The sequence below is a fragment of the Lycorma delicatula genome, chromosome 3 (genome assembly GCF_047948215.1).
Source record: "Lycorma delicatula isolate Av1 chromosome 3, ASM4794821v1, whole genome shotgun sequence".
NCBI classification, from domain to species: Eukaryota; Metazoa; Arthropoda; class Insecta; order Hemiptera; family Fulgoridae; genus Lycorma; species Lycorma delicatula.
In genome coordinates this window covers 51,727,734-51,751,394 of record NC_134457.1, presented here as the reverse complement: position 1 = coordinate 51,751,394, position 23,661 = coordinate 51,727,734, and positions in this window count along the sequence as shown.

Genomic DNA, 23,661 nt, shown 5'->3' with positions numbered 1-23,661 from the left:
GTAATGAAATGATTTGAATATTTGTGAAGACATATCGGTTTGAATCAGACTTCATTTTCTTTTTTTAACTTTTTTTAAATTTAAATATATTGCTTTATTAATAATATTATTAACCTCTGACTCTGATTGTAAAAAAAAATTATAATAAATAATAATTCAATAACAACAATAAAAAGAATATCAGAAGTTATTAATAAAATAAAATTTTATACACTTAAAAAAAAAAATGTGTATATGTAATTTAATAGGCGTACAAGAAAGTTATGTGTTGTCCACATCAGATTTTTTCTTGAACCGAAAATACTGCTACATACCAGGATGGAAAGTATACCGGTACGAGTCTTATAAAAATGTTGTACTTACTCTACAGGGTTCATCACAGTTATTGCATATTGTGAACTTTATTATTCTCAGTGAAAGTAAGATATTGGAATTTTCCAAAATATTTTTCTTTCTTTTTACCTAATTAAGCCACTATCATCTAACGCAGTATGAAATGGTCCTGAACAGTTTTTTAAAGATTATATTTCCTGAGAAATGAAAAGTAAAAATCTAAACTACAAAACGAAGTTATGTAGCATATAAGATTGTATAAGAAAATCCAATTTGAGGAACACGTGCTATACGGTGTTGTGTGACTGAAGTGATATGACCTTTTGAGTGCCAACAGAATAGATTTATGAATGGGTCTCCATGTATGAAATATCCTTTTATAGACAAAAATAGATTTTACTTTATTTATTAACAGAATGTAAAACTATTACAGCTGAAAAATTTCTCGCCATAATCTTTTTGATGTCAGTCCGAATATTAATCAAAAACTTGAAAAAAAAATTATGATTATTTTAAACATTATCATAAAATATAATTAATAATTAGGTTATATTTTGTGCAATTTTAGAAAAGTGATTTTTTTTTAGCAGTTCGGTGACAATAAAACGAGAATTTATTGTTTTTACTTCCTTGTGCGAAGTAAAGAAAGTATTGTGATCGCGAAAAATTTCGGTTTTCAGATTTCAGCTGAAATATCCATTTTGACCATCCCTGAATCCATTTTGACCATCCCTGAATCCATTTTGACTACTTTCAGCGTGACGTCTGTTTGTATGTATGTATCTCGCGTAACTCAAAAACGATTAGCTGTAGGATGTTGCAATTTTGGATTTGGGACTGCTGTAATATCTAGTTGTGCACCTCCCGATTGCAAACAAAATTGTTTGCCAAAAGAATTCAAAAACGTCCAGGGTAAAGAAAAGTTTGGATTTTTTTTTAACTGCAGTAAAAATAAGCCATCGTTGAGACCCTTTTCAACGATATATCATAAATGGTACTTATTTTCATTGGTTCGAGAGTTATAACCAAATAAAATTTTAATAAATAAAATATTTGGATCTTACAAGGGATCTGGATCCGACTTCATCTACTGTTTTTTTAAATTTAAATTTATTGATTTATTAATAATTATTTACCTCTCATTGTAAAAAAAGTTTTAAGATGAATAATAATTCAATAATAATAATAATAAAATGCAATAAAAGCAAAGTTTTTAATGAAATAAAATTTTATGTCCTTTTCATTTTAAAAAATGTGTATATGTAATTTAATAGGCGTACAAGGACGACATGGTGCCATATATCATATTTTTTATTTCTTTTTTATAGATTCGTGTGTTTTATATTTTTATAAGTTTTTAATGACTGATAATTTTATAAATGCAGGATGTAAGTGTTATAAAACCTGCTTTGCTTCTCTCTGCGAAGTTAATTACTTTTACTTAAAAGAATAATTTAGCTGGTGCCTCTTGCACTCAGTTATTTTATATTGCTTTGCAGCAGTTAAGCGATCGGAAAGTCTATTATAAAGCAACAAAATAATGTAACCCGTTTTTTTGTGAACTATTGATTTATATCAAACGACCTATTCAAGTAATATAAGTTATAGCATTCAACTTTGTAAAAAAAGCTTCTTTTTTGAAAAATAATGTTTATAATTACAAGTGAAAGATTATTTCGCTTGACTTTAAAATTTGCTTATTAATAACTAATTCTGTATATTACGTTGTAATTTATCATCTTCCAAAAATATAAAAAAAATAGTTTTCCCTTCACCCGAGTACAGTCTTTTACAAACCATAAAAAATGATTTTTAACATAAAATGTTGAAAACTTAATTACTCCTAAAACTGGAGTTTCATGTTTTTAAATAATTTTTTTTAGTAATGTACTTTTTTGTGTTATAACTTCGTGGCAACCGGGTCATCAGCGGGTCACTTGTGGGAACCCGCGGGTATGCGTTATTTGTGGGAAGATGGATCACCGGACGGATGAGTTGCTGCTTGCGAGTGAGTTGTTGTTCTGGTGTTTACAGGCGTTATAGAAGGCGGCTCTTGCCCAGACTTATATACGCCGACTAGTAGAATATTTTGACATGAGGTATGACCGTAAACTCCAGTTGTTCCTTGACGGCAGTGCGTTGGATAAGCAGATGCTGAAGAGTAGCGTTCCAGAGAAGATGCCAGTGGGATCGTCTACGGCGACCGTCGTCGTGAAAGCGGCGGGGAGATCCTATGCGGACATCCTGCGGACAGTGAAGGCCAGCGTATCACCGGGTGAGTCCGGTGTCCTCTTGGTTCGTGAGGGTCAAGGGGATAATCTCCTCCTTCGAGTGCAGGCGGAGAGGGACACCGCTGAGCGGCTCCGTAGGGAGATTGCAGTGACGGTTGAGAGTGTCACGATGATATTAGCAGGAAGAGGAAGAAGACGGGTCCACATCCTTATCAAGGACGTGGATGCCTCAACCACAGAAGAGGAATTCGTGACAGATCTTCGACGTGTTACCGGAGACTCCATGTCACTTAACATAAGGGCCGGCCTATGGAGCTACTCCGGTGGTGACGCTCGTCCTGCAACCTACCCTGACAAAGAAATTGTTATATTACGGCCAAGTACGGATCGAATGGGTAGCCTGTAGGGTCTTGCGGCGGTCGTTGGAGGAACGGTGCTTCCGTTGCTGGAGTACGGGACACCGGACTCCGTACAGGACTGGCCATTGCTTTAATTGTGAGGAGATCGGCCATATCAAGAAGACATGGGACGCTCCGGCGTCCCATCGTCGATGAGCGGGCGGAGACTTCTGGTGGATCCACCAGAGGGGAGAAAAGACCGGAGTCCCGGTGTGGGGATCCCTTCGGAGGTCTCCTCACCGGCACCAAAAGACCGCGTCCCGGCTGCCTGGGTGGGACCTTGAGAACGGCATAGCCGGGCCCAGGGTTCTGCTCAGGTGGTTTGAGGCATTGGAACCCCCCGGAGCTGTGTTTATGTTTAAGTGCGAATCCCGGCTCTGGGGGATTGGCAAAAAAAAAATACTCCTACAGTTTAAAATGAATAGCCTGTATTGAAAATTGGTTCAGTGCTCTCATTTTTACAATTTCCCTTAATGGGATTATTAAAATGCGAGAATAATTTAGAATGCAACATGGTTATAATTAGTTATTTTTAATTATTCAGGCAAATAAAATTTAATCTTTACTGAAAAGAAAGAACATGACTTTTGTATCTTTTTACTAAGTAATTTAGGTTTTATAAAAAAACCTTGGGGAAATTAAGTTACGCTGTTTAATCTACCCTTGTTTGGCTGTTCGCAGCCGACTAATCTGATCATTATGTTTAAAAAACAGAAACCAAATTGGCCGTGTAATCCAGGAGCGTGTGAGTATTTATTTGCGTGCGTATGAGCGTTCACAACATATAATAAATACAATGCAAAGAGAAGGGGAGATGATTTCAAGAGGGTCCTTTTTATAAGGGGTGGTCTTCACTTTGAAGAAGGGATGTTTTCTATTGAAAAAAATCAGAGTAAATCAATTGTAATCAGTGTTTTATATTTTTTATTATACGTAGCCTTTCAAGTAATATCTCACGTACGCATCTCTCTTTTTAATAATTAAAACGTGGTTTAATAATAAGTAGTGAAGAGTAGATAAATTTTATGCGCGCAGAATTAAGTTAAAAATTAACAATTTAATTTTTTCTAACGTACACTTTTGTTGTTCTACGAATACTATAAGTAAAACTACTTTTAATATGCCTTTAAATTCATCCTTTCATTCTGAATTTCTTTATAAAAGTACACGATTTTCTCGAAACCTTCAGGGTGATACCATTGCTTTTTGACATACCTAAATTGTGTGAAGAATAAAATTAAAATAAAAAATAAACTCCATTTCTACCATGAAAGAAATTTGATGTCCAACGACACCTGAAAATTAGAATACAACTCCGATGGGGCAGTTTTAATGATCGTATCTGAATTATTTACTATAATTTCCTAATCAAGTTCTGCGTTAGCTGTTGTTGTAAATGTTGTTTCTTGAATCAGAATTTATTAACTGCATCTCTTCATAGCAGTAAAAGTAGATTATTTGTACATAAGAAAAAATTACTTTGAAACTGAACGTATAACTTCTTAAATGGGCTGTTATTTCAGAAAACATGTAGGTTGTTAATAAATGAAACTACTTCACCAAGCGAAGTAAATTGTTATGAAACTCGCTTGCAGTTTTTAAATTTATTTTTTAACAGTGAATTTTTAAAATTAACTTTGTCGAAACGCATAAATGTAATATCATCAGAATCCAAATAAACCTTTTCTCATGGTCAAAGATTAATTTAGAAATTATTTAGTCGCTTGCGTATTATATCTAATATGCTTATCGGATTATACTTCTGGCATATGATTCTATTCCTTCTTCTTCTTAATTCCACTCATTAAGAAAAAAATTGAACAATTTCTGTAACCTTAAAAAATTCAATTGAAATTTAATAAAAAAAAAGGCTTTTTTATGATAACCTAAGGATTTTATTTCTCAAATCAAAATTACAACACGAAGTGTTGTTCGACTGTGGAAGTAATTAAGTTTATACTCACTAAATGTGAAACGAATAAACATTTTCTAGTAACTCATATTAATGTTCAAAATTAAATTTCTGAATTATTTGCTTAAGAAAAAAGAAAAACAAACACTTTTGCGATGCTTTTATCACGATCACAATCTAACTGTTATTACTGCACACGGTCTATATGATCTTAACTCTTAATTTCTCGGAGGTTTGAAATGGATTTTCCGTTTGCAACGTATTTTAGAATTTAATGCTATTTTTATTCGTTGACTTAATGTATCAAAATTCGGATTATTTTGACGTGAAACGTCTTTAAAATCACACCGAAACATACGGGTCCAGAACAGAGATTTGTAGCGTAACGAAAAGGTCTACGTAGTCCTGGATTAATAACTCCCTAACTGTTATTCTCACAGACGTAAGTACGATGTCATTTTATAACTTACATGGTCAGCTCGCCGATACGAATTTGAGTTTGCGTCACTGGCGAGCGGGTTGGTAGGGAGGGGCACAGCCACATCAGCCAAAACTGACGCTCTAGCTCATTTCCATTCAGTGTAACTCACGACTTGGTAGATATGATAGCGCGTTTTCGGACGTATGTTTGTATGAACTTTTTTCCATATTTCAAACTTTAAAATTAGCACCTAAAGTTTTTCCATTCCTCTTAAATCGCACTGTATTAATCAGATTTACTGCCTTTTTTTTTTAAATTAAGTCCTTAAAAAATAATTGTAAAAGTATTTTGCCCAGTACAAATTTATATGTAAAAGATCAGATTTTGATTAGAAATAAAAGGCGTAATATTTATTGATGAAAATAGATTTCAACGCAGCGTAGTTGGTGTAGTAATTAATACATAATACATAAAATGTAGTAATAAAGAAAAGATAAAAGAGTATGGAAGATTTAATCCATTTCATTTCTTTCCCCTTTCTTTCGTTAAATATTGTAATACTAATTAGTTGAGAGGGAACTTAAAGTCAGTAGAAACTCATCTAATGATCATCATCAACGAGAACAGCAACAATAATAAAACGGTTTGCTTAATTGCTTTATTTATCTAATCCATGAAGTTAATAATCTTTAATGTAGTCATAATAATGTAATAGGGAAACACTATCCAAGAAAACGGAGTAGAATGTACAATTACCCAGATTCTTTATCCGCCATTGAACAATTAATTATCTCATCCCACTTTATTCATAAATGCAATTAACAGAACCGTTATTATAATATAGATTATAGTATAATATTTACAAAATAATAATAATAAATTTATTATTAAAGTTATCTTTTTTTCTTTTTTTTAAATACTTTTATTTATAATCGCATCAACAATTAAAGTCATTAGCGACTTATCAGTGTAATGTAACTGTACCGGTAAATTTGTAGACCTGAACAAACTCAGGTCGACTACTTCTGAGATTTATGGTTAATTGAAATCCAACCACCAAAGAACACCGGTATCCACGATGTAGTATTAAATACCAATAAAAGTAACTACTACCTTTATCAGGATTTGAACCTGAAAACTTCGACATCGAATCAGCTGATTTACGACGATGAGTTTACCACTAGGTCAACCCGGTGGGTTTAAAGTCATCTTGTCTTACGAAGATAATGATGATTATCAGCATAATTTATTAATGATCTAACTTAACTTCATTAAAAGATATTCTTAAAAAATTAAGGATTTAATATTATTAAAACTTAGTTCAAATTTTTAATAACATTACAATCAAAGAATAAATTCATATTATTATACAGTGAACTAAGATGAAAAATCAAAATCAAAACAGAATAAAAAAGATGTTCAGTAATTTATATTACTTAACTTAATGTTACAGACTAAATACTACAGTAATTTAAATAAGTTACAAAACAAATTGTTTTTTCGTTTTTACTGTTCTAACTTTTGAAATAGTGATTTTTTTTAATAATATTTTTAATATTTATTATTGTTTTTAAAGAAATTCGTATCTTTTAGTTCCTTTACTAATTTGAAACAGAATGTGTAATGCCTTGTTTCAGAATTAATGGGATAAATTAAATTTTACACTACTATCATATTTTTACGATTGCTGTGACTCAACTAAGGTACAATAAATTCCGATTATAATTGCTTTCTTTATGAGTCACCGTGGCAGACAACGTCAACCCCATTCCTTGGTAGCAGAATCTTCTGACATCTAACAGAGAACGGCTCCAGAAGTCCCCACTTACCATCAGTAGTAGCGATCCAAGGGCCCCAATTACCTCCATGTGTAGGCTGCCCTTTCCCCGTCCTGTCACGTATTCCCACTCATCCTTCCATGGCCTTTAGCTCAGGACTGTCCGAAACCATTTTCCACACCGTCTGCACTGGTTCCAGTCATACAGCATAGCTTGCATGACTTCCTGCGGGGTATCGAAGGCCACTATTTTTGGTCTAAACGCCATCCACCGTGGACACTCTAAAAACGTGTGTTCAACTGTGTGTAGCTGACCGCAGTAGATGCATTCCGGGGAAGGTCTCTTGTAAATGGTATAGAGGAAACTCTCGGTATTATAGATGCGGCTGAGAAATTTAAGGACAGACCTGAAGACTTAAAAGAGAAAAAATAGCACTGCAGAAGTGCGTCAAGAGATCTGTTAAAAATGGTGGGCCCATTTTTGAGCATTTATAAACTGGTTTGTATATAATTTGGTCTAGTGTACTATTTCTAAATAAAATTCGTATTTTTCTACCTTTTCTTTACTTCATTCATCTTAAATTTCCCAGTTCTGTTTAGAATTAAATTATTAAATTTTTTACAAGCGTGTTTTGAATGTTTTATGTCCTTATTACCCATTTAATAAAGATGTACGTCAAACATAAAAAAGAGGGTTTTTTACCCCAATTTATTGGTTTTCACCCCAGATTTCTCAAAAATACTGCAGATATGGTTTTGTGACCTATTTTATTCAAATTTTCAGGTACCATAAGACCATAAGAAATCACTAAATCTGCCCCTTAATTAACGTCCTAAAAATTTAATGTCTGTTGTAGATTTACTTTAAATTCAAATATTTTTAGTTTAAATATGATGATAATTCTATTATCAAATAAATAGCTAAATAAACAACCAAAAACTGTTGATTTTATTAACAAATTTACTATAAAATTTGTTTTGCAAATAAAACATATTTAGAATATTCTAAAGATCAAAAATCAATTAAAACAAACAACTAGCCTACCTTTAGTTATTGAAAAAATGATAAACATAAAAAAAAATAGATTCTTGATCAATTTTTCTAATAACTTACTTAACCAGTTGTTAATTTTGTGCAGTTTAAACTGCTTAATTTTGCATTTAATATGAAATATAATAACGAATATGGTTTTTATGATGCTGATTAAACTTTAAACAAATATTATAAATACAAATTGTAAGAAACAATAGGAGGTAGGATATGTATAGGAAAATAGCAGCCTAAATTCAATTTAATATCTGTTACATATCCAAGAATAATAACTTTGTTCGAACATCAACATTATTTATTTATTGCAAACCCTTTTAGGGTATAAACATTTAATTAAGGTATTAAAGCTCCACATTTTCTAAATTGCAATTTTGTTTATCCCGTGTACAATAATTTAATTTCCTTTTTCTAATTTGTTATTTTTTAAATTTTAAATGTTGAACTAAATATTTTCCATGAATGCATAAGGATAAGTTAAATCAATGTTAAAAAAAGTAAATCGATCTTTGCACAATAGATTTTTATATTTATCGGTAATTAAAATGGTTTATTATACTGTTTAGATATAAATGTAGAATTAACAACGAAATGTTTGGAGGCTTGAATAGTTGTTAAAGGTTAAATTATCTGTTTTGTAACGGGTACTAAAAGTTGTAAGCAGCCACTAAATTTTGTTGAGAATGACAACAAGAGTGAGTGAGCGGTTGTATAAAGATCCATATTGATCTGCTGCCATCCTTCCTCAGTCCTGATTAAGGTGTGTTCACACGTACGCGATAGAGCACGGCAAGAAGTGGTCCTAATGAACCCGCAGCACCTTATGAAAGCGGTAGATGTAGCGGTAACAGCGGTGAGGAGCGGTGCTTCAACTCCTCCCACGTACCCTTTTCCCATTCTTCTTCTCTCACCCTTTCGTCATCCAACCTCATTATCTGATGTTATTTGAGCAAAATACTACATTAGACAGACATCTCTCTTTATCGAAGACAGGCTACATCGCTTCTTGTGGAATAATAATGTACTGAGGCGGAATGAAAGCATTTAACATCTGATATTAGAAACTGACATACTAATTTAAATTAATTTAATGTGATTTTTTTTTTTAGATATTTTTAAAATATTATGAACAATTTCAAATTTATAAAAAAATTATTTTGAAAAAAATATTAATAAATTTTTAACAAAAAAAGATAAAAGTATAAATCTCCAGGTAACAAAAAAATGAAATATTATTAAAAAATACTTGTCTGTTGTTTACGATATCAACTGTTCTTAGCAGTATTATTTTGAAAAAAAAAGAAATATGAAGCTAAGATAGAATTTTAGAGTTTAAACAATCATTAAATTAACTGATTTAAATACTTCAAATATAGCATTCCCGGGTGTACAGTTTCATTTCAAACAATTGGCAGTATACCAATATCTACTTAATTCTAAAGAAAATAATGGCTTACAATTATGTTTTGTTTTTTTTTTTGGGAAAAATATAGTGTATTTCTGTTTATTAATAAAATTCTTGTACAAATATTCTTGTCATAAATATCTGTATATTGAAAGAGAATGTAATGTAACCGCATTAAATTTTTTTTCATGAAAATCTTATTTTCGAAAATGATTTAAATGAATACATTTAAATCATTTTCGAAAATAAGCTTCCTCAAAATCTGTTTAAACAAACTACCTCTTTTTAACAACTAACTTTCGGATCACAACCAAAAGAAGAAACGCTTCGCTTGCTCTGAAAACTTTAAATATACCTTTATCTTCTTTATCTTGATACAAAGAAGATGACAATTACTTTAATATTACATTCTTCTCCAAAATCTTTATTTAAAATTAATGTAACGTACAATGTATTTAAAATTTCACAACTATTGTATAATTCATTAACATATTTTAAAAAATGCGTTATTTACCAGGAAAACATGAATTATTACAGTTTATCCTTCCTTATTCCTGTTTAACCTCCGGGAATTACCCGTTCAGGTATTACTTCAGAGGATGAACGAGGAAGATATATATGACTGTAAATGAGGTGTTGTAATCTTGTACAGTCTCAGTTCGACCATTCCTGAGATGTGTGGTTAATTGAAATCCAACCACCAAAGAACACCGGTATTCACGATCTAGTATTCAAATCCGTGTAAATATCAATGGCTTTGCTAGGACTTGAACGCTGGAACTCTCGATTTCCAAATCAGCTGATTTGGGAAGACCCGTTCACCACTTGACTAACCCGGTGGGTTATTATAGTTTATCCAGAAATTACAAGTACAGGAAGAGAGAAATGGAGACTCGTTTATACGAGTATATACGGCATTAATTGTGCACCTAGCATTGCAGCACTGTTTCTAGATATAGAATTATTATCTTTTGTGTTTATTTCACTAACAAATTTAACGGATTTTTTTTAAATGTTACATTTTTTGAGTATTTTTACTTTTCTGCCATCATAGCTCTATGCGTAAGAAGAAAAGTATGATAATCAGTCAAAAAATTGGGTATGAGTTTTTTTGGATTTCGCAACGTTTCATGTTACAGGAATCCCAAAAAAATAATAATAAATTTTGATTTGAACTGATTTTGATGAAATTTTGTACAGAGATTCAAATGTATGAGCAATATGTTGGTAAAATTTTGGAGTTAATATCGCCAGAGAGTAGGAGTAAGTAGTTTTTTGGGGCCAATTTTCTCAAGATTTTGCAAATATAATCCCATTTTATATTAAGCTGAGTACATACGTACATGCTTATCTTATCAGTTTTAAGAATATTTTGGCCAAAATTCCTCCTTCTTCAAAAATCGAAAAATCTATCTTTTAATTTATTGCAAACTTTTTAACCGAATTTTTTTTAATGTATTTCTATTTATTACTATGCTTAGGAAAACAAATGCTATATCTTTCTTCTATGCGCGACTAGATATGCCTAGTAGTGAAAATGACTCAAAAAAATTACTTTGGGAGTGGGAGAGATTCATATTAACTTTTTTAATTCAGATTATAAAATTTACAAAAGATTTTTTATGATAAAATATTCCGAATATATTTTTAAAAAGTGCATTGGAAAATGATTATACAGAAAACTGAACGAAATTTTCTGTTGCATTTAAGTGTTTACAACTCTTAGATACATAAGGTACAAAAATAGCAATTGAAATTGAGTGCACAATTATTTTAATAGTAATTAAATTAAACGTACTAAAGTTTCAATTTAGTTAAAACTATGTAATAACTAATAGAAAGTAATGTTGAATTAACAGTAAGATATCAATCGAAAAAGTCAACAATTCACTCGATGCAAGAATTATTTACTTTTACTGTTTACAAAAGAACTACCCTACACTTAATAAATGAATAGAATACTGTCACTTTCACTCCTCTTCACAAATAACTCACCGAACAGTTTTTTGTTTTCACCCACTCTCCAAAATCGAATACTCGTGACGCACACTTCACTCGTTTGTTACCGCAGGCGCACTCCAAACGTTCTCGCACACTTGATCGCATTTATCGTAAACTGTACTCATGTTTACTTCACACTGTACTGAACTTATAACTGTCACTCCGGAACGGAACGCAAGGATGTCGGAGAGTGCAATACCCTCCTACTTACTGCAGTACGCGGACTTGCATCTTTTGTTAGTGGATCTTTCTGGTGAATAGAAAACTGACTGGTATTCGTGGCTTTTGTGAATTTTGGGACTACGTTCCGATCCAAAGGAGTTTCGGTGGCAGGAACCCGACGGAACGATTTGCTTATAAACTTATCTTCCGTGACACGCTCACTTTCCGTCCAGAGAAGGCAGAAAGCCTTGTATTTAGGGATCAACCACCCGTAAGGGTGGGTGCCGTTGATTTTAGGGCCTGATCCTGTGTGGCACTCTACGGCATTTAGTTTACAATTGAGTTCGGGTTAGTTGGGCAGTTGGGATCGTACATGCAAGGCTTATCCCTAACTGACACTCCATGGTCCCCAGCAGTATTTATACCACCAAGTGTAGGGCCTAACCTGCAGTACTAATACCCGACTTCCTTTTGATTGTTCAAGCGGAATAATTTCCGTATCTTCTTCGCTTTTCTGTTAGTCCTTTTCTAGAAAGAATCCCTTTGCCGCTTTTTCTAGATTATTCTTTCTTCATTTTCTCTCTTATTTTCTTTTTGGAAGCTTCTATATCCGTTACAATAGTTAATAAAAATCTAGAGAAGGTCTACTAACACATTAGAGCTGATAATTTTATCGATATGTATCGTTTCGGTAATTTTACTGTGTTAAGTTAATTTCCGAATATCTAAAAACATTTTTCCGTATTTCTCTTGTGAATTACGGTTTCTGGAAAAATTACAACACAATATATTAGTTTTCTTCTATATAAATGCCACGTAAGATCCACGTTAAATGCCACCATTTTTTAAAGTAAAATATTTGATTAAACTATACAACTACATAACGTTTAATTTTAAATATATCCCGATTTTATTGAATAATAATTTATTTAATAATTTCAGCAACGCAACTGTAGATTAATATCCTTTTTTCTAATGATACATGAATTTTCCAGCTTGTGATTACTTCCAACCCTTTCAGGGATTCAAACTCAGAACTTTCAGGATAAGATACAGAGATGTTATCACTCTACCACTGATGACGGATTTTTAATATTCGTAAACAATGAATGAGAGACTATAGTTATTTATTTCAATATCTATCAAGAGCCCGAGAAAGAACAAGTATAAAAGTTATTACGGATGAAAAGCACAGGCTCTATCATTCCAACATTAAAAGATCGACAAGTCGGTTGCTATATTTATAAATGGTTAGTAAGAAGTACATAACGGACACAAAAATCACATAATCGGTTTCTTTTATGATTTTTTGTCTCTAAAAAACGATTTTACTACAGATAACTAAAAATTCCCAGTAAAAGTTACTTTCAGTTTAAACAAATTTATTTAGATTGCAAATCCCCTAAACAATTGGGGACGTTAAAAATTCTGACATATTTCTCTCGGAATTGCACGGTTCAACATTAAGCGAATATTCTAAACGTATTCTTCGGAAATGGAGCTATCATGTTAAAAAATTCTCATGTTACATAGTGTACAAATTTTCTTCAGGTCATGAATTTTTTTCAGGAATATTCTTTTAGATTTTAAACGTACATCAGTACACAGTTTGTGACTACGCAAATGATTATTTTTTTCTTTTAATTTTCAGTATAATTTGGGCAGGTATTTTGATATCAAGATTCTTTGAGGAAGGTTTAGTACGAAAATTTGTAAACGTATGAATGTTAAGGGCCGTGAACGCAACGGTTAACGATCGCAGATGACCTGACAGCCACTCCTGAAAATGACACAGCCAAGCTTAAAAATAATTAAAGGTCTCATGACAGGCTTATTAAGGAAAATAATGGGTGAACTGGTTTTCCATGAATCAAACATGAATCTTCTTCATTGAATGAAACGTACTATTTCATCTCAGCATGCCAAACAATTGAAATGAGAGTGATGTTCAGACACAGGTGACATCTACACTCTTGCTTATTACAGGGAGTGGCTGTATAATGAATCATTACTCTCAAAGAAAGAAAATCGGACTATTTTCTGCTGTATATCAGACAATTACATGCATCACTATCAAAACAAAGCCTATAACAGATAGTGTAAAGCTTAAACTTAATGTACCCGCTTTTTTATAAAAAACAATCCTTTGTGTATATTACGTCTAATGAATACGGAATTTGTGTGAAAATGAATAATATAATTAATTAAGTGAACTGGTTAGGCGTCTTTCACTAGCAAATTATTCTTAAAAATGCGATTGATTCCTGCAATATCGTTGGTTTTATATGAAGTACGCAGGAGGTGGACTCTCAAAAATATTATTTGTTATAACCGACCAACTGATAATACTTGTAACAAGATAATCCAACTAGATTTTTAGAACTAAAATAATTGAAAATAAACCTAATTATTAAATAAATGTTCAGTAGCAATGATATTAATTTCCGTTCACCAGCATTATAAGGCATTATTATGTGATACAAACCTTATTACTTGATTTCATTTTTTTTCTGTATTGCGAGTGACCTTATTAGAGATATAAAAAGTTCATTGAAAGGAAAACATTTTAATAGAATTTGGAGCTTATCAGCTTTAACCAAGAAAGCTGATTTGCTACATTGGAACCCAACGAGAGAATGTATGAAGATATAACATTGTAAATGGTATGAGGATCAGAGAAAATCAATTCCCAAGCTCTTTCACTCGTTCCCTCTCCGTATGTTGTGTAGGCGGCTCAGTCTAGTTACAGCACGCCGCACGATTGCCAATCACAGTACCATTATTTGCCAGTTAGGCACCGTCCCATCCTGAAATCGAACCATTCCTAGTTTCTCTCTCGACCCACCCTCTTCAACGTCACTCACTCACTCCCTCATAACTCACCCTTACGCGACTTTCCACCCTTTCCATCCGATTCTCACTGTCTGTGTAACTCATTGCCACCACGACAAACTCCCGACTGCTATGTAACAATCAACCCTTACTTGGTCAACAACACACTTCATCCCTTAATATTATTTCCATTTCCGATTGTGATTTCACAATAGCCTCCTTAACAATGTTCTTAAATAATACACTCAATCAGTCAATTATGTTAACCTAATATGTGTTTATATACATTCAGGAAATGAATAAAATAAATGAATGAATTTTCTAGATACATAACTAAATTTCTGCATCCCTTTAGATATATATTAATGAACGACAGAATGCAAATCAAGTAGATATAATACTTATAAAATAAATGCTTGTTCTAAAACGTGTATAGATTTATGTTTTTGAGCTTTTCTTACAAATATAATTAGTAATTGTAACTCACAAACGATATGTTTCCATTTTCTTAACCTTAAAATAAATAAAAAAGTAATGTTTTTTATTATTTGCGAAAATATAAACAACTACTAATGAATTATCAATTAGACGAAATAATAAGTAAGGAATAATTTGGAAATTATCAGCTATTACTTTTTGAAGTTATTAGAGTTAAGTGATTTAAAACTTCTTTTAGCTGATATTAATAATCCAGAATATTAAGAAGTTAATTTATGTTAAATATAACCGGTAAGACTGTTTTTCCTTTATCCATATTCTACACAAATTTATTATTTATTTATAAAAAAATTTATTTGTCTCAAAACCTGTTATTTTTTTAAATAAATTAACTTATTTTAAATAGATTTATAGTAAACCAGAAATGTATCTACGCCTTTTTGTCTATCATTTAAGTATCGTACTTGGATAAATTTTATTTTCGGTCTCGCTTATTATTTACATACTGATCAAAACAGTGATTTGATAAATTGATAATGTACAGTATCTGCTGGTTTTTGATAATATTTTTAGATTGTTTTTACGCTCAATTTTTTTAAGTTACAAATCTGCTAAAATTGATTCTTACGAAAATGAATTCGAAGAACTGAAGTTTTATCTTGTTAGAAGTTATCTCAAATAATCGTTTCATTTACTCGAAATGTTATTATAAGTTTCATGTAATTAGGTTCTACTACGTAATTACCGAGTATAATGATAATAATAATAACAATAGAAAAGAAAACAGTTAGATAGCTGTATGAAAATGTCACAATATGATTGTGCGGTAGAGCACGATATTATATAATGGTCGTTTAAAAGGGCATTTACTGTTATTAGGGTTGACATTTGCGGCAAATTGGGGAAACCAAGTAGTAAGCTAAACCCTCTCTTATTCACCCTAATATATAGGCTTAGATATTCATTATAATTTCAAAATCAATACTAGACAGTTTAATTTTTATTGTCGAATAATAAAAACGTTTACAATAAGACACCACAATAAATGATTAATACAGATAAGTGCATTATATAAATATATAAACGTAGTAAATATAAAAAATATATTACAAGAGCTGAAAAGAAATATTATTCAAAATAAATTAAAAAAATAGAAAATAATTTAAACAATTTATTTGACATTAAAAAAAATTTGGCAAAAATAACTCTGAACAAACCTTTATCTAAAAAATCATATTTGTTTAAAACCGTTTACATAAATTAATACATGTAGAACAAAATCAGAAGGAAAGGAGGACTCCCTAATTTTGTTTCTTATCAGCTTGCCAAAAGGAAGAATTAAACTGATATAAAATTTTAGAAAATTGGAAAACCACAATTTTTCAGATCTACTCAACAGCAACAAGATAAACCCACAGTTCCCATATTGGGGGAAATGTAAACTAAAAAGAAGTTTTAAAATTATTTTTAAAAAATTACTTTGTTTAAAGTTGTAAACTCGTAATATGAGGGGACACAAAAAAAAATTGTAGAAATTTTGAAACAATTTATTTATACTTTTCAGATTTAAATAACGAACTGTAGACGAACTAAAAAAAAAATATAGTGAAGATCTGAGAAATGCTGAGGGAGTTTGTAGACTGGAAAAAATAGTAAGGAGGATATCAGTTTTCCGCATTTGTTTGTTGAATTTTTCGGTCATTTCCCAAGATTTTTCTGTAGTAGGAAGATGACTCATAGAACATATCATTCTATGAACTATTTTCACTGACCAGCTTAAATATGAATTGGAACAAATTCCTTTACTTTAGAAATAAAAAAAATCCTTGCCCAGGTCTTCGCAAGAACACCGACTTTTCGTTAATTTAATTTGTTTCTTTTGTTTTTTTAATTTGGTCTACTATTATTAACAATAGATACCGCAGATAAAGAAACGTCCAACTTGCAGCATCATACCGAACTGTGCCTCTAACTTGATCCGTTCAAATATTTTTATCTTATATTGAACGTAGCTTAATAACGGTTCAACCAATCTTCATCAAATTTTCAGATGAAAACTTCAGACACACTACTATAGCATATATAAATTTCAAGGAAATTAATCTAATTAATTGAAATTATATTTTATACAATATCTTTTATATATTACATATACCAACGGACCATGCTAAATAAAATTAATACATATATATATATATGTGTGTGTGTGTGTGTGTGTGTGTGTGTGTGTGTGTGTGTGTGTGTGTGTGTGTGTGGAAACCCCCAGTTTAAGTGAATGGTATTTTCGTACTCCTCATCCCTCTAAACGTAAAGAGAATTCATTTTCATCCCCCCCCCCCCCCACTGCACCATCGTGACCAAAAGTAATACTGTAGTTTGCTTCGTAAAGTTGGTATAAAACATCTATGAAAATACTCATGTTTCCTACTGGAACACTATCACCCATTCCAAAAATTATTTATTGTAATTCTACTATAATAAATTACAAACGTTTTAAAAATTATCTAAATTTGCAATCCTTTTTAATAATACATGTTTTTTACACATCAAAAAAAATAAAATACTCTAAAAAATATTCAAATATTTAATTTAAAGAATCCATTTATTTCATTTATCGAATTTGACAGATTATTTTAAATTTTCTTCTCATAATATCAGCAAATTTATATAGATACATTTATTTTCTTTAGTCGTAAAATCTAAAGTATGTCGCAAATTGAAGAAGATTGTTGCAGATTATATATCGAGTTATGCGAGTAGGTTTACCGTATTGTATCTAGGTATATACTTGTAGTATTTAATATTAAATGGGCTATAAGAAAATTTAACATAAAAGATTTCTTCTATCTTATTTCCGTCTTCGAATTCAAGTTTCATTATCTTAAAATTTTCGGACCAAAATACAACTTTTTGAAATAAAATTTTTTTGTTGTTGACGTTTTACCAATCATTATCGTAAGTTTTTTGAACCGTTTTAATACCGGCGACAAGTATCGGTAGATAAACCTTTATTCTTGATATGAAAATAATATACCTGGTAAAGTTACTGATTCCAAAGTTGAATTCTGACAATCCAAAAACAGCTGTAATGATATTTGTTTATGAAACGAATAAAAATAGTATTTCTAGATAAAATAAGCTGTTCCAGTGGAACATAATTTTAAAATAAAGCCTATGAATTTTTTTTGGATAAATCAATTTCTATTAGTAAAGACAACGTTTTCAGAATCAAAAATTGCTTGTCTGTAAGCAGTAAAAATATTCTACTGTTGATACTTTGCTTTGTTCATTTGAAAAATCTCTTTATAATAAAGTCTTTTAAATCTATCTGCAATAAAAATCAGTTATAATAGGTTGTTGTTAATAAAAAATAATAATATCCTTTAAGTTTTGCTAATTATAAGAAAATTGGATCGATAAGGCTTTAAGACGAACTGGATTGTAGAGAATTATAACAACAAAACAACAGAAATAGTAATCAGAAACCAGAAAAACAAAGAAACATAGATTTTACAGATGTAATGTTGAACATTAAGCGATTTTGTATAACCTAGGATGAAATAAAGAGTAGCTTTAAGGCAAATTGGAGAAGAGAAAAGTTTATGATAGAACCTTTTATAAAAAAATGTTGTGATTGATGGCCAGTTGTTAAGGCAACCATTTTAACTAAATTTGGTTCTATAACGAATAAAGAGGATTATAGTTTCCTTATCTTATATACTTTTACTATTATAATAAAAGAAGATAAAGGTTAGAGTACAGAAACACAATAAAAATAAAAGAAACTTTAAAAGAAACTTTTATACGCCATATAATATAGTGTATATAAAATAACTTAAAAAGATTATAAAAAAATAAAACACAGATTAAGACTTTTCATATTCAGTTCTATAAAATCCCTCTAATTAATAAAATGTCTTCCTTATAAAGTTCTTCAGATAATTTTAATTTTAAATTTCTAACTGACGTAGTCTGAAATGAGAGATACAATTTATTAAAATCATAATTATCATGATAATAACAATTATCTTATATTCAGAACTAGCTGCAGGGTGTACCAACGGCAAGCCTCCGCAGCTAGGCTCTCCGGGCGGGTTGCTCTGGCGGGCGGCGTCTCGGAATGCTATTATTAAAGTTCAAAATTGATTACCTTTTGTATAAAATGTTTTCTTTTTTGAATGATGAAAATTTATCAAGGAAAAGCGAAAAAATATCAGCAAATCTTCCCAATTAAATTTGGTTTAGTCAGTTTAAACACCTTTTAAAGATTGCACACACTCAACATCATCAAGATCCATAATATCCATTTGCAAATTCATCCAGTATGAGAGCTGGAAGCTTAAATATAAATTAAATTAATTAATTTATTATTTATATTATATTCAATTTACGAAACAAATTATCGTAATACGAAACTAATCTTCCTTAACACAATAACAAAAGACAAGTTGGCTTCAAAATCAATAAATCGCTGAGGAGGATTCAAAATTCTTTTAATTTTGACCATTATTGTTTCTTCTAATTTTGAGTTTTATTGTTTCCCATTTGATTTGATCCACGTTTTTTGCCTATATTTTTGTTAATTGTAACTACAAGCAAAAAAATCATATATACGATTCTCTAAATGGACAGTTGGTAGTATTTTCAGTATCGATTTATTTGTATCGAAAACAGCTGTGTTTTAAGATCTGCTACGATATTGAATGAATGAATTACGGTAGTAAAATTTATTTAGTTATTTTATAACTATTACAAGACTAACAGTAGAGTATTAGACAAACAAATTTAATAAGAATAAGAAAAAGTGAAAATTTATAAAAAGTAAGAAAAAAGTGAAAAAATTTTATTTTTACAAATAAAAAAGAAGGAAATGAAACCTGAATCTTAACATAAATAATTTATGTATTACATTCAATTTATGAAACAAATTATCGTAATACGAAACTAATCTTCCGACAAAATATCAATGGATTCTGATGACCAAAAATGTCGAATAATATGCCGCCTTGGTTCAATATCTCGGTTAGGTTTAATTATACTAAATATTTTATTATTCGCTGGTTCAATCAAATAAATGAAAGTCTTTATTTTATTTATAATAAAATTATTTTTTTTATGATCTTTGAACTTGTAATACACATATATGACATTATTGTATTAATTAATTATACATTTGTAATAAACACGTATTGAGTCTGAAGGATGGAACAAGACAGACTAACAATAGATCATTAGACAAATTCATTTAATAAGAGTAACAAAAAAAGTGAGAATTTATAGAGCAAAAGCAAGAGTGAAAATTTAGAGTGAGAAAAAAAATTGAAAAATTGTTATTTTTACTAATAAAAAAACCTGAGTCTTAACATAAATAATTGATGTTATGAAGAAAAAATCACATAAAAAAAAATCACATAAAAAATCACATAAATAAAAATAATACTTTATTAAAATATATTTTGTATATATATCGAAATGTATGCGATATATCGATATATATAATAAGTATACACCTGACCAACACGAGACATGTACTAGGGAATCTAGATTTTCCGCTAATGATCGGTACATTCTGGTGCTAAGCTAAGGGGGACACATACACAGTCACATAAAACAAATGCCGTTTAGTAGGTTAGGATTACTCATAAAAGTGTGAAATTAGTTGTTTAATTTATATTGTAGTAAGTAAAAGATTACAAAAAATTGAATACTTTGCTAAAAGATTATTTCTGGATTCTTTAATAGCGCGAGTCTGAAAGTAAATATTATCGTGTTTATATGCTCCTTCTTTAAACCGCCTTTTCATTATTAGCGATCCCGAACCACGACTTCCCTTACCCTATATGGAAGTTATGGTACTTTTGCAATAAACTTTCCAGTCACAAGCTAAAGGTTCTCCCACTATTTTTCCTTAATAAATTTTTTCCTGTTTCTATTTCCTTAATAAATAATAGATTCCAAATTTCTTTTTAATCATTTCACAAAAATTCTAACCAAATGAGAATCCCTATACCGAATTAAAAATTTCACCTCAACCGTTTCAATTTTAAAAGTTCTTGTTTTTTAGTATCCACAGTTCGCTCCCAAAGAATAAAACTTAATCATCGGTTTAACATAAATTTTTAAATATTTTCATTTCGAACTTTTTTTTTAGTCAGAGAAAAATCACAAAATACTCTAATTAGGGTAATTAAAAATTGTACACTTTCACTTTATTTTTGTTACAGGTTACAATTACTTTAATTCATACATGCGTTCTTCCCAAGAGAGTCCATTATTAATTCGTATCAGCAACATCAGGCTGACGCTCAATTATTGGAGACATCCCACTTTTTTATGATGATATAAATTTTATACCGTCTGAAAACCGCCAAGCAGACCGGAATTCGAACCCATTATCTTTTGGATGAAAGATAGACACATCTTATAAACCTGTCAAGTAGCTCGGTAGGTTTTATTTTTTTCTACAGAAATATTTAATTTAATTAATAAACATTTCTCTGGAGAGCAACTTCTAACCTACTATGAAATCGTGGTTGTCTGCAGACTCCGAAGAAATTAGAATGACTCATTTTTTTACTGAATGTAGTTCCTTCAACATTTATTCAGATCTTTAGATTTTATTGCTTTTTTTAACTACTTCAAGTGAAAATTATTTTTTTTTAATTTTTTATCAAATGTTAAAATATTTTTTTAATATTTAAACAAACTCGTACTCTTAAACATTGATGTCTGTAGTCCTAAGAAACGGAAAATAACCAATAATCTTTTGCATAATTCTTCTACAGGATTCTTATCTTTCAAATTAATAACCTTTAGTGTAATCGATAGAATAATTTTGTTTCTAGAAAGTTGAATAATAAAGAAAAATAACTTGTTTAAGAAGTGATTCCAGTTTTATAGTTACGATTAGCATCTAACTTTCCCTATATTTCGAAAATTAATCTACAAAAATAAAGTCAGCAGTCATAGCTAAATTAATACACTGATTCCCATATATACTCGATGATAAGAATTATCGGAAAGATATTTAATGTACAGTGGGTGTTCTTCGGTATGTTGGCATCTGGAAGAGCAACCGACCGTAGAAATCCTACCGAAGCCTCTCATCTTAGCCTCTCATCTTAAAAGAGAAACTGAAAACTGTTTTTAAAACAGTTTGAAAACAAACAGTTGTTTGAAAACAAACAAAAATACTAAGAAAAATAAAGAATATCATAGAACGTTGAACATATAAGTTAACTAGGTAGTATACTACTTTTTTCTTTTATGAATAAAATTAAAATAAATTTTTGCAAGATTTTATTTAGTTTAGTTAAAAACATATAAATGGATAAACTATTTATTTTTTTAAATTTATTCTTCTCTAAAGTTATTTGTGATTATTATAATGATACCTTTTATTCTAAGATAAAATATACTTTCATTAGTTACATATGTTGGTTACGATAGCGAGCGCATTCAGTAAAATGGGTTTCTATAACCAATAATATATTCAATTTATAATGTAAGAATATAACAATTCAATAATATAAGAATAGGGAATAAGTTTCTACCTTGCAAGAAACATACATCCCGTAGATCAAATAAACTTGCTGTATCTTTAAAATACACATGATTGGAGAGAATATTATTTTTCAATGAAATAATAGATCTCTTGACAATTTTAAAAAAGTAAAAAAAAAAAAGATTGAGATATAATTCTCGGAGTACTAGTTTTCTAAGATTGTTTTAATTGATCGACTCTCGGTTCTATTTAAAAGAACACTGAGTTATGATAGTTATTATGAATTATAATTGTTTTCAATTTTCCGCAAAAAAAAAGGTATTATGTGGGAGCGAACGAACGCGCTTTTTGAATAAATCCTATATATATGTATATGCAATAAATTAATGTTCTAAATTATACATAAACAAAACATTTTTATAATATGTTCTGTATAATAAACATGTCACGGAAGTCATTAGAAGCAAGAGTTCTACAAATAATCGGACAGAAAACGTTTAGATTTTCTTTTCGAGTCTCGGCTATCAAAAACCCTCTTTGATTTATGTTGTAAAGGAAGAATAATTTTCTTATTAAAATAGCAGTGTTGATATGATTTATTAAAAACAAACTACAGTTAATTTCTTAACGACAATGACAAAATATAAAACTGGAAATTTAGGTAATAAAATAACCTATAATTCTCTATACTCATTATCCAGACTCTGAAGGTTCTTTCATTTTAATGGTGTTTCCAGTTAAAAGTTAAAAATTGTCATTAAAACTTCAGTTTCGCTTTTATTGCTTTGGGCACTACTTTGGTTTAGTTTACCAAAATTTATTAGGCAGAGCTGAGCAACCATATCGTCATTAAATAAGTAATCTCCATTTGGAAAATTGCTTGTTTTGATAATTTTTAAACAAAGTTGGAGAATGTAGATCGACCAAACTCTATTTAATAACGAGACATGTTCAGGGTAAATTAAATTCTACGATCACGTAGGATAATTAAGAAAAGGGGTGTTTGTAAAAAAGAAAAAAAATTATAATAAAAAATAATATTGGGGCTCTTGAGAATCGTTTAATGGCTCGTTGAACAAAATGTTTCATCCAAAAGCCGAAATGTCAACAAGCTCATAAATGCGATTAAAGCAATTCTGCATACAATCACCCCTTTGAATATTATAGACATAGGGTTACATCTACAGAACACAAACTAA